This window comes from Lygodium microphyllum, chromosome 13 (genome assembly GCF_053477565.2).
Source record: "Lygodium microphyllum isolate KBCC chromosome 13, Lygodium_microphyllum_v1.1.10, whole genome shotgun sequence".
In the NCBI taxonomy this organism is placed as follows: Eukaryota; Viridiplantae; Streptophyta; class Polypodiopsida; order Schizaeales; family Lygodiaceae; genus Lygodium; species Lygodium microphyllum.
In genome coordinates, this window is record NC_141147.1 from 29572104 (window position 1) to 29593009 (window position 20906).

The window sequence follows — 20906 nt, forward strand, 5'->3', positions numbered from 1 at the left end:
AGAGGGTGTCCGTGTTGATGCGTATCCTTAGTTTTCCTAAGCTAGCTTTTATGGCCACTTTTTTTGCAATGGGCTTTATGTAGGAGATGTTTGTTGACTCTTACGTAGTCATTCCTCTTAATTTTGATACTTTATATGATGACATGCTTCTTGCTTGGAGTACTTATCATGAGCTAGATGCCTTGAAAACTCAACTCAAAAAGAGCTTTTAGATGAAGGATATGGGACAGCAGACCTCACATATCCTTAGGATATACATCACATGCATCGCTTTAAGGGACTCCTTTATCTATCATAAAAGGAGTATATCCAAAAATTCCTTGAGTGGTTTCATATGTAGGATGGTAAGCCTATTAGTTGTCCTCTTCCTTCTCATGTAAAGGTTAGTCATGCCAATTGTCCCTAGTCTGATGAGAAAAAGGCTAAGATGGCCAAGATCCCTTATGCATTTACAGTGGGCAGTTTGATGTATGCCATGATAGCCACTCATCTTGATATAGTATTTACAATGGGAGTTCTAGAGCATGCTATATGGCTATACATGGAAAATGGCATTGGGATGCCATGAAGGGTATCATGTGTCACATGAAGGGCAGAACAGTTATGTGCTATGTTATGGTGTGGCCAAAATACAAGAGTTGTGGAGTATACTGACTCTGATTATGCAAGACACGAAAATAGTAGGAATTTCACCTCTTGTTATGTCTTCATCTTTACTGAAGGTGCTATTTCTTGGATGTCCACGGTGCAAAAATGCACAGCCCCCTCTACTGAGGCTGAGTATGTTTCATCCACTGAGGCTTACAAGGAGGCTCTTTGGTTATAGGCCGTTGTCATTGTCAAGATTGTGGGAGAGAAGGAAGGAGTCTCGCTTGTAGCTTCCTTGCTTGCACAATGGGGGAATACACACAAAGGTGGAGACTGAAAACAGTTTTCCTCTTCTTAGTTGTGTAAGCCAAAAGAACTCTACTATAAAGAAATAGAAGAACCCTATATATGGGTCTCAAACCAAACTCAACTAACTAAGGTGGCATACTAACTGAGCCACGAACTAGAGTAGATAAGGATAGTTGTCATCTAGCTATTATTCATGGGCGGTATACCAACCGCATCTACAGCTAACAAGTCGGTGACATAAATGCACAACGGTCACCCTAGCATATCACGAGTGGAGCTAAATATCTCAATACTCCCCCTCGAGCTCAATCCCAATTCCTGCACACCAAGCAGGTCTCTGAACTTGCGTAGCTTCTCTGCGCCCAATGCCTTCGTAAATATGTCAGCTACCTGATCCTCTGTGATGACATAAACTAGATCAATAAGACCTAGTAAAACCCTCTCCCACACATAGTGATAATGCATCTCAATGTGCTTTGTTCTAGCATGATAGACTGGGTTATTTGCCAAGTGTATACTACTCATGTTGTCACAATAAATGACAACTGGCCCATTTGTAGGCTAATGCACATCATAAAGTAGCTTATGCAACCAAGCTACCTCACATGCAGCCATTGCTGCACCCCTGTACTCAGCCTCTGTGCTCGACAAGGCAACTGTAGGCTGTTTCTTGCTGCTTCAAGTGACTGCAGCACTCCCAAAAGAGAACACATATCCACTGGTAGATCCTCTATCAGAAATACTACCAGCCCAATCAGCATCAGTGTATCCATGCAACTGTATCTGAACCCCAGTCTCATAAAGTAGTCCATACTGCAATGTGGACTTCACATACCTGAATATGCGTCTAGCCACATCCAAATGCGGTTTCCTTGGAGCTTGCATAAACTGACTTACCAATCCAACAGCATAGCTCAAATCTGGCCTGGTAATAGTCATATAAATCAAACTTCCTACATAGTAGGGTCTTCCAAAAGCTCACCTGCATTTGCGCTCAGCTTCACATTCTGCTCCAAAGGAACTGAAATAGGCTTACAGCTTGTCATCCCATATTTGGATAGCATGTCCAATCCATATTGCCTCTGCAAGAGCCGTATCCCACTTAGTGATCTAATCACCTCAATGCCCAAGAAATAACATAGCTCTCCCAAATCCTTCATCTCAAACTTCTGCTTCAATAGCATTTTCACATGAAGGATATCTTCATCACTATCACATGTGATGATCAAATCATCAACATAAATGACAAGTAGCATAATACCTTTCTCTGTTTTTCTCACATAAAGTGAAAAATCTGCCTTGGAAATCTGAAAGCCAATAGTGACAAGATACTATCCTATCTTGTCAGACCATGCTCTAGGTGCTTGCTTCAAGCCATACAAGGCTTTCTTCAACCTACAAATAAACTCAGGATGAACAGCATGCACATAACCTGGTGGCTGCTCCATATACACCTCTTCTTGCAAATCACCGTGCAAGAAGGCATTCTTTACATCCATCTGATGCAAAGACCATCCCTTTGATGTAGCCATAGCAATGACTGCTCTTACGGTTGCCATCCTTGCAACCGGACTGAATGTTTCTTCATAATCAATGCCATATGTTTGTGCATACCCCTTGACTACTAATCTTGCCTTGTATCTATTCACAGAACCATCTGCATTGTGTTTCACCTTATAAACCCACTTACAACCAATTCCATTCTTATCTTTAGGCAAAGGTACCAATTCCCATGTAGCGTTTGCTTCCAAGGCATCCATTTCTTCATCCATGGCTTTCTCCCATTTTTCTTTTCCCATGGCTTGCTCAAAAGAAGTGGGTTCTGGTTCCTATATCACTTTGACCATATATGCATAGTGAATGGCTGTAAATCCATCATATTTCAGCCTATCCATAGGATACCTAGCTCTGGTAGACTTGTGCAAAGTAGGTTCACTCCCAGGTGCTCTCAAAACATCCCTGGTCTTCCTTACTCTAGGTGTAACAATAGAAGGAATACCCAACTCATCATCAATGCTCTGTTCTGAGCCACTAGATTCACCATCCACATAAGAGTGACTTGCATTCACATCAAACATGGGCTGATCTACCTTCTCTTTTCCTTTTTGTGATACCTGCATACCACTATCTGCATTGCTTTGAGAAGATTCTCCTGATCTCAATCTGCCTGTCCATGGCGAAGAATGTGATCCACTGCTAGAGGATGCTCCAGGCCCACTAATATCTTGTGACTGCTGCTGTGAATTCTGTGTAGCATTACCATTTTGTGCATCTACATTATCAATCACATTTACTGGTTTATATCAGCTACTCATCTCATCAAAAACAACATCTCTGCTCACTATAAACTTACAAGTAGAAGGGTTATAACATCTATACCCTTTTTGCTGCAGAGAGTAACCAATAAAGATGCACTTCTCAGCTTTTGGATCCAACTTGGATCTCAACTCATCTGGCACATGAACATAGGCAATGCAACCAAAAATTTTCAAATGAGAAATATCTGGTTTCCTACCAGTATACCTCTCCTCTGGAGTCATGCCATGTATTGCTGTAGTGGGAGTCCTATTCATTATGTAGACTGCTGTAGCAACTGCCTCAGCCCAGTAAAAATCTGGTAGGTCTTTTTCATTGAGCATGGCACGAGATACCTCTCCAATATGCCTGTTTTTTCTTTCTACAATTCCATTTTGCTATGGGGTATGACTACATGAATATTGCTTATTTATGCCATGCTCTTGCAAGAACCTTGCAAACTCATTTGAGAGGTACTCTCCCCCTCCATCTGACCTTAGGCATTTTATTTGCAGGATTGTTTCTTTTTCAACCATAGCTTTAAGAGTTTTGAAATGCCCAAAAACTTCACTTTTCTTTTTCATAAAATACACCCAAAATTTTCTGCTATAGTCATCAATAAAAGTGACAAAATAATGACAGCCTCTAAGAGATGCATCTTTAGTAGTCCGCACATCAGAGTGGATTTATTCCAATGGCTTCTTACTCTCTTGAACATGTCTAGGAAATGGTTTCCTTGCCTGTTTTCCAAACTGACAGGCTTCACATACCTTATGCATTTCTGCAACCTTGAATTTAGGCAATCCTGCAACAATATTTTGGGCTTGCATTGCTTTAAGTCGTTGTACATTAACATGACCAATGCATTTATGCCAGATATCAATATCTGCAACTACACCGGTCCCATGTGCAAACATTGCTGCACTCAATTCAAGCATGTCTGCATCCAACGTAAACATTATGCCCTTCTTCTTTCCTTTTACTATCAAACGACCTTTATTTTTCATATCCTCAACAAAGCATCCATGAGAATTAAATCTGACCTGCAAGCCTTGCTCAACCATTTGACCAACAGAAACCAGGTTCTTGGTGATATTCGGGACATGAAATATATCCGACAGGTATTTCTTTTTTCCATCCTGCATAGACAAAGGAATTTTTCCAATCTGCACAATAGGATGTGCAGTATTATCACCAGTCTCCACAAATCCTGGTTTTTCCATTTTCCTTGCATCCTGCATCCATTCTGCATGACCTGTCATGTGGTTTGATGCACCTGAGTCAACATACCACACATCGTTGCTTTCTTCTGCACTTGTCACAGAATTGGTCATATGCTGCACCATAAACAAATGCTCATTTCTGTCATCACCCTGTCTACTAGAAGATGCATAATTCCCTTGTTGCAATTTTCCATTCATGATGTCATTCTGCTTTTTATAGCAGTCTTTAGCCATATGATCCATTTTACCATAGTAGTAACATTCAACATTGATGTTTGCATTTTGGCCTCTTTGCCATCCACCACGACCTCTTTGGCTCCCCCTGCCTCTAGAGTTACCACGTCCTCCTCCATAGGACTGGTTTTCTTGAGTTTGCTGCATATTCTGATTTCTACCACGGCCTCCAGATCAACCTCCTCTATCTCTTCCAGCATTTGAGTAGAAGACAACTTCTTTTGAAGTTCCTCCTGAAGAAGATGCACCACCATTTCTCTGCTCCTCAGAAATTAGAAGAGCAATCAACTCCTCAAAATCAGGAAATCTTTCACGGACGGAAATCGATGTTCGGAACTGTGCATAATCCTTTCCTAGACCATTCAAGGTCACAGAAACTAAATCATCATCTTCCATTGGCGACCCAATGGAAGCAACTGCATTTGCAATCTTCTTCACCTTCATGTGGTAGTCATTGATGCTCATACTTTCTCTTTGCACATTGTGTAACTCTTGCTTGAGCTGAATTTTCCTGGCTTGCGTATTTGTGCTATACATTTTTTACAAAGTATCCCATGCCTCCTTTGGCGTACTTGCATCCTGAATATGCACAATCATAGAGTCTGAAATACTGCTAGACAGCCAGTACATAACTTTCCTGGCTCTCTCATGCCATCCTTTAAATGCCTGCATTTGTTGTTGATTGGGAACATCAGGAAGAACTGGTTCTTCTTCATTTCTTGCAACGAATTTCCAATATCCTTTTCCCATAAGGAAATTCGTCATTCTAAACTTCCATGCTTGGAAGTTGTTCTTGTCAAGCTTTTCAGTGATAATCTGTGAAAAAGAAAAATGATGCCATTACAGAACACTGCAAAAAATTCTGTCACTGTAAAAAGCATAGCTTCAACCTCACAAGGGCAAATCTGCAAAACTGACGAAAGTGGTATTTGACCACACAGTCACTTCCTAGTGACGATTTTGCATCAACAGGCAACAAGGATGATTCTGTAACTCCCAATGTCTCTGCGCATAGGCATACGATGCAATTTCTGTAGTAACTTTTCACCGACCTCTAGAATAGTGGTCGCACAGCAAAAAACAGGGCCTTTTCCTGAGTGCTTACGGAAAACTTCCGCCTCCAAAACAGGCCCCGAAATGGCCTCAAATCAGAAAAACAGGGCAACCAAGGGCTAAAGCCCCATCCCGCAGCATATACTGCCCTCTTGCTACACCGCAAAGGGCGTCTCAATCTGAGACAATGCACTCTTGCACTTTCCAGCTGTGCTACCTGCAGAGACTTGCTCCCAAAACAGAAAAATGAAAGCAACACTGGTCCTCTTACCAAAACACCGTGAACTTGGTTTTCTTTCTTGAGCTCCTTACCACGAACAAGGCTCTGATACCATGTCAAGATTGTGGGAGAGAAGGAAGGAGTCTCGCTTGTAGCTTCCTTGCTTGCACAATGGGGGAATACACACAAAGGTGAAGGCTGAAAACAGTTTTCCTCTTCTTAGTTGTGTAAGCCAAAAGAACTCTAGTACAAAGAAATAGAAGAACCCTATATATGGGTCTCAAACCAAACTCAACTAACTAAGGTGACATACTAACTGAGCCATGAACTAGAGTAGATAAGGATAGCTGTCATCTAGCTATTATTCATGGGCGGTGTACCAACCGCATCTACAGCTAACAAGTCGGTGACATAAATGCACAATGGTCACCCTGGCATATCACGAGTGGAGCTTGATATCTCAATAGTCGTGACATTGCACGTCCACAATTGCAAACCTGAGGGTGGAGTTTTCGCCAAGAATTTGAACACATTAATCAGCATCATTAGGAATTTATTTTTCGTTGTGTGTGTCTTTTTGTTTGTATTTGCATGACGCACGATCACATGTAGTTTGGCTAGGCACAATTTCTTCAATGCATTCATTTTTTTTTTTTGAAAGCATCATTTGAATTATTGCATTACATGGTTTTAATTTGCAAATCACATGAATGATTGGGCACAAAATTCTCTTCCAAACCATATTCTTGTTAGGGCACATTGCATGGAAAAACTGGTTCATATGAAGATATTTGTTTTGAAGACTCAAGGATCCAATAAAAAGATCAGCTTCGGTTTGGACTTTCCCCATGTGACTTGTAATTCGAATGTTGCCAGTGCAGATGATATGTCTCTTCAAAAGTGAAATTGGTTCAACATTTAGCAGTCTATGAAAGTTAAAAGTTATTCGCTCATATCATGGACATTTAAGTGTAGTATTGCTACATCCGACACTTGCATTCATTGGGGATGAAAGATATCATAGAGAGAGCCCTCTTTAAATAAGGTTGTATATATGTTGGTATGCCACCATTAAATAAGGAAAGCATGGATATTATTGTTACAATGACAATGATCTAGAGCAACAAAAGAAGAGCTTTCTGGGAAAATGGATCCAGTAAGAAGGCTACTAAAACAACTTACCATTGAGGATGCTGGAAAGGTTAATTTTACCTTGTCCACACTAATGGGTCGAACCGCATAAGGATCTTATATTGAAATTGACATCGAAATAATTTGGATCGATAATGAGGGAGTTGGACAAGGACTGTGCAAATGATGTCTCAACAAAAGGCCACAAGTTCTGTGTCTTGCAAGTGTGGAGAGCAATATTCCAAAGTGCTCTCTAAGTACGGGGACACCAAGTGGGCAAGAACTATTATACTTGTAGAGCTTAAAAAGCTTATAGAGGCCAATCCCCTATTTTGGAACAAATTGACTTTTCTTGGACTAAAGGCTTCAAGACTTAGGGCAGTGATTAATCAAAGCCTGAATTGGCAACATCACCTTTGTAAGAATCCCCGACCCAATCCAGATTTCAAAATATTGGTTGTTGATCATAGCTATGGACCACCTAATGGAACTCGTGCACCACCCCCCACTTCCAATCAACTTGTCGGTGCTTTGTCCAAATGTGCTAGATTCCCTCCACTCACACATGAGCCGTTTCTCCTTCACCATCTCCAAACTACTCCATTTCTCTTTTCATGTCTCCACCGCCATAGCCGCTCTTCCACCCACCTCTCTCTCTCTACTTACCTACCTCCCGAGTCCTCTCCTCGTCTTCTTCCACTCCCAACTCCAGAAACACCTTCATCCACACGCTCCTAGGGTTTCCACGCATAGCTCTATGCTGGTCACCGTGGCATCACCAATCGACCTTCCTTGAGACACACGCATTGCTCCTTTCAGCAGGCTGCAGTCCCTCCATCCTGCTATTTAAGGCTGTCTGCAGTCGTTCTTCATATCAAAGGCGTGATATTTGCAATGGCATTGTCAAGATTTCTTCTCCGTCCTTGTAGAGAGTTCAAGCTTACCCCGCTGACCTTTGTCATGAGGACAAGGCTCCAGTTCTCATATATATGGTTCTCTGTGGTACCCCAGCGATGTTTTCCTTCACATTTTTGATAAATTTGCACATTTCTTAGTTCTTATTGCTATGGATTACCATGAAGGAGAGCCATCTTATGATCCTAGTGCCCAATTCGATAAGCAAACATCTACGAAAGGACAAGATAATTGGGAATGAGGAGATGGGTTCGCAGGTGCAGAATCCGGTGAAGATAGTACACCAAAGTCTAAATCCAGAAAATGGCTAATTACCCAAATTAATGAGGTTGCAAATCATCTGAGGTTGCTTGGCCATGTGAGTAATAATGAGGAACTCATCGGATGAGTTGTATGGACGAAGATGTACATATGGCGGCATCATGATGAAAGAGATGACGAACGTAGGGTGGTGGAAAAGCTTTATAAGAAATCTTTAAACAAAAATAGAACGTGGTAGTTCAACAAAGCATAAGATTTAATGTTTAAAGCTAAATACTTTAGTTTTTTTTTTTTGGAGAGCCAAAAGAAAAGCACAATGTGTGAAGATGATGAAAGAAAAACTATATAAAGGGGACATTATGAGAGCTTTAGGTGCATCACAAACAAGAGTATGTAAGGCTAGAGGTTGAACTTAAATCCCTCAGCTTCTTTGAAGACCGTCATCAAATTTTGGAGAGAAGGCTTCAAGACGAGCTTTAAGCCCCTCTCCTACATCGAAGATACCATCATCGTGAGTCACTATGAAGATTGGCTTGAGTTGAGCTTAAAGCTTCTTGCCTATTTTGGAAGATCGTCAACAAATTCCATCGACATCAAGCTTCCGAGTCAAGCTTCGTGCTCCTCGAAATTTCTCCATAAAATTTTGTCATCTCACCTTCTTCTCTTCTCTCTTAGTTCGAAATCTGTGATCCTATATTTTGCCTATATTTTTTAAATCAAGAGTTTGTTTTCCTCATACAAAATTCTTCTAAATAAGTTTTATTTTGTAGAATTCTCCCATCTCAAAGCGTCCCTGCGGTGAGTGACTTCACAAACCCCACGCAAATTCCATGGGACATCTAGTGAGCCCAATGTGAAAGCGTCGCTTTTGATCATCGAGATGGAAGACCCTTTGAATAATCCACTTACATCATCGACTGCTTCTTCATTTCAATTGATGAGATGAAGACTTTATTGTAAACTCTTTCTTCAGCCATTATGAGATAAAGAATCAATAGATGCATTATCTATGCAGCAACAGCAATAATTACATCGGCAGCAATTGGATCAACAATGACTGTTGCATCAAGAACAAGAGCATACACATGGTGCGACCAAGGCTATCAACGATGTGGTTAGTGAGTGCAAATTATTTGATGGCCGGAATGTTTCAGCCTACATCAAACCCTTCAAAAGCCAGATGCGCTTCTTCGAAGTTCCAACCAACTGGAGCAATTATTTCTTACGGCTTATCACACTAGCTTTGTGGGTTAGAGTGATAAAATTGTTTGTGCAAGGATCTAACTTGAATGTTTTCAAGAAAGCGCTCAAAGATGAATATTTTCTGGAGGATTATGGTATTGCTACGCGGAAGACATTTAGAAGGACTATTGCACTAGTATTGGTATATGCTATTGGGAGCGTAATGACTAGGGCTACACTAAGTCAATCAATTAAAATCGTCCAATGCCCAATCATATTAACTAGAGAGTTCAACACAAACGAAGCCATTGAGGATAGATTTGAGAGTAGAAGTCTGATCTTAAAAGGAGTAGAGAAGAAGGAGTGGGAAAGCCTAAAGGCCTTCCATGGAGAAATGATAGATGCCAATCTCCATGGAAGTTTCACATTGGCAAGTAACCAATGCTCCCCCAATCTCTATAAGGCTTTCTTGTACTGTTGCTACATTTCTCAAGGATGATATGGATCTTCATACATTGCAAACAAGAAATCCTTTAAACAATAGTATTATCTAACCACAAGTCTATATTCACTTCACTACCCCAAAATTAGCATCAAGGAGTGTTGAAGGCTAAATGGTTTCATTATAATTCACTTTCAATACATTCAAAGAGGGGCTCAATATGGTCATTAGGGACCCCCTCCATGGACCATGGTTGTCAAGGAATCTTAGACCTTTCTAAAAGCAATTAACTCTCACCCATATTAGAACTAAGGAGAACATGTGCATACTAAGATGCCATGCATCTACAAGCCAAAATAGATATAAAGAAAGCCCACCTTCAAAAGGATCTCATCTAAGCCAAAGTATCCCTTAGGAAAAAAAACTCATTAAAGCTAAAAGCTTACAAAATTACTCTAAGACATGATGGGGGTGGGCAAAGGAAATAGATCCACCAAAGAGACCTTTCGAGTTTTAAAGCAAAAATAAGACAAAGAGAGGAATCCAATGAAAAAATGATGGGACCTTAGCAATCTCCCAATAAGAAAACTTAGAGACTATAGTAAAATACTATTATGAGATACTTAGCACACTCAATCCCCTAACTGAAAAATAGACCAAAGCAAAGGCCAAGACATTTATGTGCTGCCAAAAAGTAGTGCCCCCTAAAATAATTAGTATTCTAGACTTGGACTTCACTGAGCCTGAGTTGGAGGCAACCATCAAGTCCTTGGCTAAAGGAAAGTCACCTAGCCTCAATGGGTTGCCCAATGAGTTCTTTCAAATTTTTAAGGATACAATGATCCCTCCTCTTATCTCAACTTTGAGAGAGGATATACATTATGGAGCTCTTTTCTCTTTCATCAATGAGATGAGAAAGAGATCTTGCAAAATTGGAGATTGATAACTTGCCTCAATTAAGCCTAAAAAGTCTTCACAAAAACTGTAACTTGAGGCTATCAACCCACCCAGATATTTGGATAAGGAAATAATAGAAAGGATTCATAAAGGGAAGATATATTCTAGATGCCATCATAAGTCTTTGGAAAGGTTTGGAATATGCAAAAAAATGCAAACAAGATTATGTTTTCCTTAAGATATACTTTGACAAAGCCTAAGATAGATTAGAATGGGATTCTCCTTGCAATCATTACTAGACATGGGAATAGGGAGAAGGTGCATCAAGTTCGTATCACTCTTATTTGGGAATGCTTCTGTGAGAATTGCAATTGATGAAGACCTCTCAAAACCTTTTCCACTTGGATGCTCTATTAAACAAGGATGCCTCCTTGCACCCTTGTTGTTCCCTATTAATGTGCATGGCCTTGGGTGGCTAATACAAGATCAAGTGTTAAGGGATAACATAAAAGGCGTCAAACTCCCATGAGGGCAAAGAGAAATCGTCATAAATATGTTCACAAATGACATGAATGCTACCTTGAATAACAACCCTACTCCCATAGTGGCATTTTGGCAATGCATAGAGACCTTTTCTTGGCATGAGGGTCTACAATCAACTACATCAAAAATTGGGGTCAAAACACTCCTGAGGGATCCTAGGGATTGGATACTTGCAATAGGGTGCCCATTCAGTATAGAAGGAGAAATCTTTAGGCTATCTAGGGATTTCCATGTGCCTCAATGTCTCGGTCCAATAGAAGGGGTTATGAATAAAATGCAAACAAAACTAAATAGATGGAAAGACCTCAAGCAAAGTGTTGCCTCAAAATTATCCTATCAAACCATATCATCATCCCATCATGCATAAATTTTTTATTTGTTGGCCATTCAAATCTATATTAGCTTAGTTGGAATCATTATGCAAGAATTTCATATGGGATGGGAACTCTAACAGGTTCAAGATACCAGATGCATCCTAGAGAACTTAAACTTTACTAAAAAACAAGGGGGTCTAGGGATTATTGATATGAATAGTATAGTTGATAAGTTAGCCAATAAATGGCTTATCAAATGCTTGCAAAAACTCAAGGAGGATTAGTCTATCCTCTTCCTTGACAACCTCACAAAATTTGGACTATTCAACTGCTCTAGATGGAAAAACCTCCCTATACACACAATTGTCCTCTCTCCATCCAAGTTGCTATCCAAAATGTCCACTCCCTTGAATAGAAATATTTAGGAGGCCTACAAAATTTACATCAAAGCCAAAAAGGTCAAAAAATACATTTTTCTTAATCATTGGATTAAGAAAAGAGCCAAAGAGAGTCTACCATGTCTACAAGAATATGGTATTGTTGTCTCCTTTGCTTTAGAGATAATAGAGTCCATTTTGTGTTTCTCTCCTCTTTCTAGTTGAAATATCTAAAGTTTTATATGTTTTGGTGATCCCAACAATCCTATTCACTAACAAAAGCTATCAAAAGATATGACAAAGATGGGACTTAAAGTTAATATTCGACATTTTAAAAATCAAGAGATTTGAAGAACTGGCCATTTTTTGGTACCCATCCATCTAAACTCTCTCAATTATCCTTCTTGACCTTCTCTTTGAGTTCCTTTTTCCATAGGATCCACAACGCAACCTTCTCATTCCATGAACTCTCACATAATCTATAATGGAAGTACAAGTGAAACATGGAAACCCAAAACCTTAACTATAAATAATTAGATTACCATGTTGCCATCCTACAACAAGCACTCCCACAAGGTGAAAAAGGCAAAATAAGAGGATGTAAAATATAATTGGAATGGATGTGTTGTTGCTTTCAAAGCTACATCTCAAGAATGTTTGCTTAGTTTCAACATGTTTATATGGCTAGGGATATATACTTGCCTCCAACTAAATACATTTCTCTACAAATACATAGTAAGTTTGATGCAAGTAATAAACATATTGTTTGCTCTATCAATGCAAGTAATAAAAATGGATTATTGTTTGCACAGTTCTATCTTTAACATAGATGGCAATAACTTCCAGTATTGGAAGACCCAGATTTTGCAAGTATTGGTTCAAAAGAAATAAGTTAGGCCATTGAAAACCAAGGGAATAAAGCCGAAAGATTGGCATAGAGATGATTGGGATGAGCTTGATGAGCTATGCAAGTCCACGATTATCTTGTCTTTGTCTAAGTAGGTTTACTTCAATGTTATTGTGACTAAAGGTAGTGCTTATGATTTATGAAAAAAAATATGTCATCCTAATGACAGAAGCAAAGTCCTACTTCACAACTATATTGGTTAAAGAATCTTGTGGACGTCCTTCTTATGAGGGAGGGCATTCCTATGTCCACTCATTTGAATGATTCCACTCAAGTTTTAGCCAACTTATCTCATAGGAGGTCATTCGTTTTGAGGACAACATCAAGTCTTTGTTCTTAGTTGTCACATTATCTGAGTTTGGATAACTTTGTCTTTTTTTTCTCCTCATGTTACCTAAGTTTTGGGATACGTTCTGTAGTTCTACTAGTCCTAGTCCTCCTCATTTTGGTAGTTTGGGCTCTTTTGCTTAAAAATTTTATAGTAATCATGAAGAAGTGATACCTATTGATATCTCATCACAATTTATGAGCACCCTACTTCTAGAACTACAAAGGAGGCATCAAAGTCTAGTATTTGAAACCACAACATTGTTGGGTGTCTCCTAGGACCTCTCATCATTAGTTGGGTTTAGATTCGCTACTTGCTTGGAAGAGAAGATAGACCACTTTTCAAAATGGCTCTAGCGCCACCAAATCCCAAAGTCCCAATATTTAAGTGTTCATAGAAAGAAAAATAAAAGACCTTGATTATCGTTTCCCACAATTTGAGACTCAATAGGTAGCAAGTGATTTAAAACCATGCATGAAGATTAGGTGAAGAAATAATAGTTTACTGCTACACTTCAAGGTAAGCCAATGGTTTGGTTTAGTGGTTATGGACTTGCATATTTTAACAACTATGATGACTAGAAGAAGAAAAATTTGGAGAGGCTTAGGAAGAATATGACTATAAGGGCATTTCAAGGAAAGTTAAGGAGATAAAACAAAGGATATGATGGTTCAAGATAATGCATAAAAGTTTCCAAACCTAATGAGACATTAGATGATGCAGATAAGCCTTCTCAAAACATGAGTTTATCGTAAAAGGCTAGGATTAAGCCACTTAAAGAGGAAGTCTAAGGGTAGATCAAAGTTGTAGGTGTTACCTTTTAAGTAATCTTTGTGGTATTGAGGATGATTAAAGTATGGGAATCCTATCAAATGTTGTTGGGTAGAACACCGTGGTTTAAATTGACCAAGTTAAAATAAGATTGGGGGTCTAGTGTGGTACCATTCCAAGGGAACAAAAAGTAATTATGCTATGTATAACAATAAGGTTTGTTTGAACCAAAAGTATAGACTTGTGATAACTCAAATTATCATTTAGAATATGAAATGGAAGATGATGAATAGGAACAATTTCTCCAAGAAAATCCAACTATGGTACCATTCTTTAATATTGATGTAGAGAGCATACTTCATGGATATGATACATAAGTTTTAGAAAATACAACTACTAAGTGTTTAGATGTCCAAAGAAATGATAATGTTCAATATAGTTCAATAAGCCACAGTATTGCAAAAAGATAATAGAATTTAGGAAGTTAGGAATTCAACAAGACATGGATGGAGACAATTTAATAATTGAGGAAGTTAGGAATTCAAGAAGACATGGATAGAGACAATTATAAGAATTTAGGGAAGCAAGCTTGCATACCAAGAAGAGTTACCACTACAACATATACATGTTATAACGACATTTATAACGATGTTTTCTTTATATATGAAAAATATCCCCGTCGTCGCTATTAGCGTCGCTACAAAACTGTCGCTATTTGCCTCGTTATTTTCGTCGGTATTAAAATACCGACGAAATTAGCGACGGTTACATAGGAATTTTCGATGCTAATACTGATGATTGCATAATTATTTTGTGACACTAATACCGACGGTTGCAGGAAAAAAAAAATTGTGAACAGTTAGAGCCACACATGGCTAAGAGACAATTCCCGCTGTCAAAGAAGTTAGACAATCGATCCCAAATAATGACGAGACTTTGCAAACAAGTACTTTCATGACATTAATTAACACAAATGTGCACTACATTGATAAAGAAAATAACAAAACTTAAATTGAAAAGTGCTACTGCGACAAAGCAAATATGTATACACCTGTACATCAATATGTGGTGAAGAACATGGAGATGTGTATATGGAGTCATGCTACAACATAGAAGTCCAAATCATATACACTTAGCTATTACATATGGAGGATAGAGGCCATAAGGCCTTACATAATACAAGATGGGGAGTAATCCTATGTATTCTAATCTACTCTCTATGACTCATCCGCATCAGACAACTCCTTTCGCTGTAGTGGCATATCGAAGGGAGCGTGCAACAGCAAATACATATATAATTGTGAGTACCAAATACAAACTGATATATAATGACAAATTTCTCAAATTAGGAATGATATTTATTACTACTTACCGGTCCTCTGCAAGCATAGATCTTCTCGATCAGGGCACTCAAGCCATGCTTCTCCCCGTGTGTCACCTCTAGTGCAGTCGGGTCGCGATTCGTAAAACCTTGCTGTGGCACACAAACATTGAAAAACAACGTACTTGAGATTCATGTTCGAAATACATACATCAACATGGATGTCATTAAATTAGAGTACTCTACCCTATTAATACTTACAAAATCTACCAGGAATGTTGCGTAGCCACCGCTACCAAGGTGATGCACCGATCCTGCATCCAAGCGCGCCTTTGCTGCGTCCTTCTACTGCTTCCACTTGTCTAGAGTGGATGTCGCCTCATCCAGGAGATTACTCCAGTCCTCTGTATCCAATCACTCCGGCTTCGATTTGCCCTGCTTGACTGCTTCGCGTGTATCAGACCGCCTATGCAACTGATAGTCACGCATACGTGTCATCATCCACCCTCTCGAAAAGCTATCATTACTAGAGGGCTCAAGGAACTCTCGATACAATGTATCGATTATGTACTCCTTGCTGGCATCTGGGATCTACTTCCACTTGTCTGTAATGTTGTGCCGAAATACTTGTTGGCACAACTCATGCATCCTAGAGATGACAGCTTTTCCCTCATCATTCATGTATAAATGGCCAGTGGCCTTATCTATGAGATACGAGTAACCTGCAAGATTTTGCAAACCGGTACTTTCATGACATTAATACAAATGTGTCAAACACAACTTGAATTGATAAGTGCTACTGCGAAAAAGGATGCGAAAATACATACCTGGAGGAGTGGGTTTCGTGTACTTCTTATCGGCCCTAGGAGTGATCGGTGGGGTGCGTGAAGGAGTGGGAGTAGTATACGTTTTCCCGCCACTACCAGTGAAAGACAGTATTGACTCCCTGGTTGCAGTGTGAGTGGGAGAGACTGCATCTATATCCCCACAACAGGAGCTGCCTCCTCCTCGACTACGTGACTCTGAAGCAAAGCGAGACCTGCGACTGTGTCTACTGGAGACCGAAGCATCGGACCGTCCAGAGTCTGCCGATCGTGCTGAGGTGGAACGGCAAAGTTGTGCATCGGCTCTATCTCTGAACCGTGCTAGCTGCTCCGATGAGAAACACTCTAGCATCGCGTCAATGTCGTCATCTGTAAAATCGCGACTCATCCTGTCGTTCGTGCCCAAATCCTAAACCTGCACATACAAGGAAAAATAATAATATTAGATAATGAATTGCAAGACATAATAAAACTAAGACTTAATTTGCAAGACTTCATTTTAAAATAATAATAATAATTAGATAATACAAAACACCATACTCCAAAAACAAACAAACTGTCCTAACCGATTTGCAAAAAGTGGCATTGCTGTTGTGGGAGGAACGTTTTGATCGAGTCACTTTTGTTTAGGGTTCCACAATCTCATCTTGACATAGCTCAGTATACACCAGGAGATCTATACAAAATTCTCCACAAAATGAGAACTCTACTTCATTTTCAAAAAACCCATCCTCTATCTCCTCTATCTCCATAGGTGAGATGTCTTGGTCCTCCAAGCGGTTCATCCTAGTTTCTTGTATGCCTTCTATCATTGCCGCTATTAAAGATGTCTCTTCTACGATCGGTACGGGGGTTATGGCAAACACGGGGATACTCCTAGATGTCATGGGAATGACATACCACCATTGAGGTTGTTGCGGATTAGGGAAAAAGACGACCTGATCCATATTATGATTAGTATAAAAGTCCACTTTGAGATTGCTAAAGCGCATCAAGTATTAGGGACTCTTACCTGCTCACAGTGATTTTGCAAAACAAATGTATCACTCAAATCTGTCCACTTCTTCGTTGAGTCAATCTCAACAAAGCCACTTGGCCCTCGCCGAACAGTTGCACCTGCTCCTTCGAGAGTAACCTTGAACCATTGCACATCAAATATGGTCACGGAGAAACTTCGATAGTCCACTGCAAGGATACTCTGTAAACATCCAAAATACTCCATCTCTACAACTACATGGTTTGGATCTGTGGCACATCGTCGGCTTTCCTGCTCAAACATTGCCATCACTCCACAGTCCATTGTTGAGCGTAACTTGTCGATGTGCTCTACTCTGAAATGTCGTCCACGTGACCATGCTGCACTATGGACCTTATACTGGGAGAAGAACAAGTATATTAGTTGCGATTTGCAATATAGATTGTAATTTCTTGGGATTGCATCCACGTGAGAAGTCCCACTCTTCTTCAGTAACTGTTTCTCCATCTTGAGATGCTTTGGTTAGGGCCTCATGTAGCCATCTAGTGGATATGAGTAGAGGCATCTCCTCTAAGCCATTCAGATATCGAATGGGCCATTGCCGCGTACTTCGTCGAAAGTCAGATCTTGCAGACTCTCGCTCAACTCGAGCATCCTCATACCGTTGCAGCCACTTCTCCATCGTAGCGCTATGCAGCATATAAAATCGGTTCACCTTGGACTCCATGGATGCGTCCATCTTCTTCTCTATTCCGTTTCCCACTAGGACATCTCCATTCAGACGATTATCCTCCTTAAGTGACCATATCAAGCCTTTGTCCGGGTCCACAGTGGACAACCACTTAGAAATGTACACCAAGGCCTCCGACACTAACCAACCTTCAACCATGCTACCCTCAGGACGAGCCCGTTGTCGCACAAATCCCTTTAAGGTCTTCATGAACTGTTCAAGGAAAAACATCCATCGACTATGAACTGGACCTACAACCTACAATTCATCTACAATATGTACTAGAAGATGGGTTTGTATCGTGAGCATGCTAGTGGGAAGATACTTCTCCAAAAGACAAGCAGTCTCTACTGCCATGCATTTCGTGGATTCAATCGATGATGTGTGAATCTCTTTTTGGGAGACAAACTGAACCAACTCGGACAATTTGTAAATGGTTGTCCGTACCTCCGATGTCAGAGACCCTGCAATTGTGATCGGCAATACGAACTGTGAAAACCATGTAATTAATATTGTGTATAAACAAACAGAGATTTTGAAATCTAATATGTAGAATCATGCCATATGCAGCCTCATATCGTACATACCTGACACATTTTATGCCAATCATGGGATTTGAGTCCTATCAGTTGGTCATCCTTTGTGAATGCTGTCTTGAGAGAACGCATTAGGCTAGTCGGCGTGCGAAAGGACTTGATGTTTTCCTTTACTCGTCGCACTTCATTGCCAACAAAACCCAAGGAGCACACGACAATTGCACTTGATCGTCGACGCCACTTATTACAGGCCAATATGGTTCCATCTTTCCCACTGCTTTCAAATCCATCCTCGCTCCTAGTGTGTCTCGCTGCCTAGTGAGGTGGTCCCATAGCAAGCTACCCACATTCTTAAAAATGTGCATGGGATCTAAAAGGTGGTTAATTTTCAATTTTTTCCAATAAGTCAGCTCATAGAAAATTGAGAAGCATCGCATTCCACTGGGAAGCGAGTCTTGGTCCACTATCCTGCGATCAAACCAGCTCAGTGCGTTCATTCTCGCAGGAGAGCAACCAAGAAATCCTTCTCTCATGACATGACCCTCTGGCAAAAAAGCCCGATGTCCCTCAAATACCATCTTCTTAATAGATTTTGACATACAAGAATCCAACCTTGGTCCACACAGAGGACATGCATGGTAACCTGACGTGACTAGCCCTGCAGAACACACATGTACAATGAGGCATGTCATAACACCAATATTGCTCAAAGAAAAGTAGCAAAATAAGAAAACACGCTTTACCAGAGCATTCTCCATAACCTGGAAAGTCATGCATGGTCCACATAAGAATTGCCCTTATAGTTGCGGATCGCCTACCAATATGTTTCCTCATGTCCTCCACTACAATTCCCTCCCACAACTCCTTTAGCTCATCAATCAATGGAGAGAGGTAGACATCCATATTCTTGACTTTGTATCGTCCAGGCAGCACAAGCAAGTTGAGCAAAAGGTGTCCTTTCTTGGTGGAAAGCCATGGCGGTATATTGTAGTTAACAAGGACCACGGGCCATACACTGTAAGAGGTGAAACGTAAACCAAAAGGATTTACCCCATCCATGGCAAGACCGAATCGTAGATTCCTCACCTCCTTTGCAAAGTCAGGGAAAGTCTTGTCAATGTGATGCCATGCTTCTGAGTCGGCTGGTGTATGCTGTACACCATCAGTGGATCGATTTTTTGCATGCCATGTAGTCAACTTTGCAAAATTCTTGGTCCGAAAAATGTGACGAACACGCGGTATTAGCGGAAAGTGCCTCAAAACCTTCTGCGGAATAGTTTGTCCTTGCAAGTCATTTCGATACCTGTCCGCACCGCACTTGGGACATGTGGCCAACAATTCAAACTCTCCCCGGAAGAGAATACAATCATTGGGGCAAGCATGAATGCAATTATCATCCATGCCTAGCTTTCGCAGCACTTGTCTTGCATCATCATGAGACTCAGGCATCGTGTTTTGGGTAGGCAAAATGTAAGATTTCAACGTTCTACAAATTGCAATGAAGCACGTTATTAGAGTACTACATAGCACATTTTAATGGCTTTCAATAAAGAATCATACACATCATAATATACCTAAATAGCTCTGTCACACTCGCATCGCTCCATCCATAGTTTGTTTGTATGCTCAACAATGCAAGAAGTGTCTTCAAACGGGATACCCGACTCCCATCATACAATGGAATGGCAGCCTCCGCAATTAAAGGATTTTGGGATTCCGATTCCGTCGTCGATCATGTCCTCTAACTCGGGCTCCAAAAAAGCAGGAGGATCGTCCATGTCTCCAACATTCTCACCCATAGAAGGGGTTTGAGAGTTATCACCTTCTATGAACAGTTAGTTATCTCAGATGGCATTTGTATAGAGTGCGGACGAATCCGTCTTACTGGATGCAAGAGATCTGCGGACTACAATGTATCGACATGGCCCTGACCCTGTAAAGGACGTTAAGGAGCTAATTTCTAAGATAACCCCAAACTGTTATACTTAAATCAATTACATGTCATATAGTAATGAGAGAGAACTTACTGCAATCTCGTAATTCAAGACTGCTTGGTCGATTATCTCAACTCAAAACTCTCCATACCGTTGCACATGCTCTATGGACAAATGATGTTTCCGACGAATGGTCAATTTGCATTGCGTGCATGGACAGGGGACACGTTGATTGAGCCAAGCCTCATGATCCCCACCATGTTGGTCGTGAGTGCTAGACATCTTGACTACGATGTAATGGAATGATAATTTAATAACGATGCTATATTGTATATTGGGACCACTCCACTATATATATTTCAGGTCTTTTTTTTTTAATTTTTGTACCTATCTCTTTGAGTTCGGCTCTAAACTTATCTATCTTTGAGGTCGGCTCTAAACTATGCTCACACACATACATTTTTATAACAATTAATAGATCTTCCACTATGCCTTGAAAGGCACAACTCCTTTTGAAGCCTTTATTGGTCAGACGCTAGTAGTGAGTTGTTTGAAAGTTTTTGGAAGCATTACTTATGCTCATAGAAAGAAATTA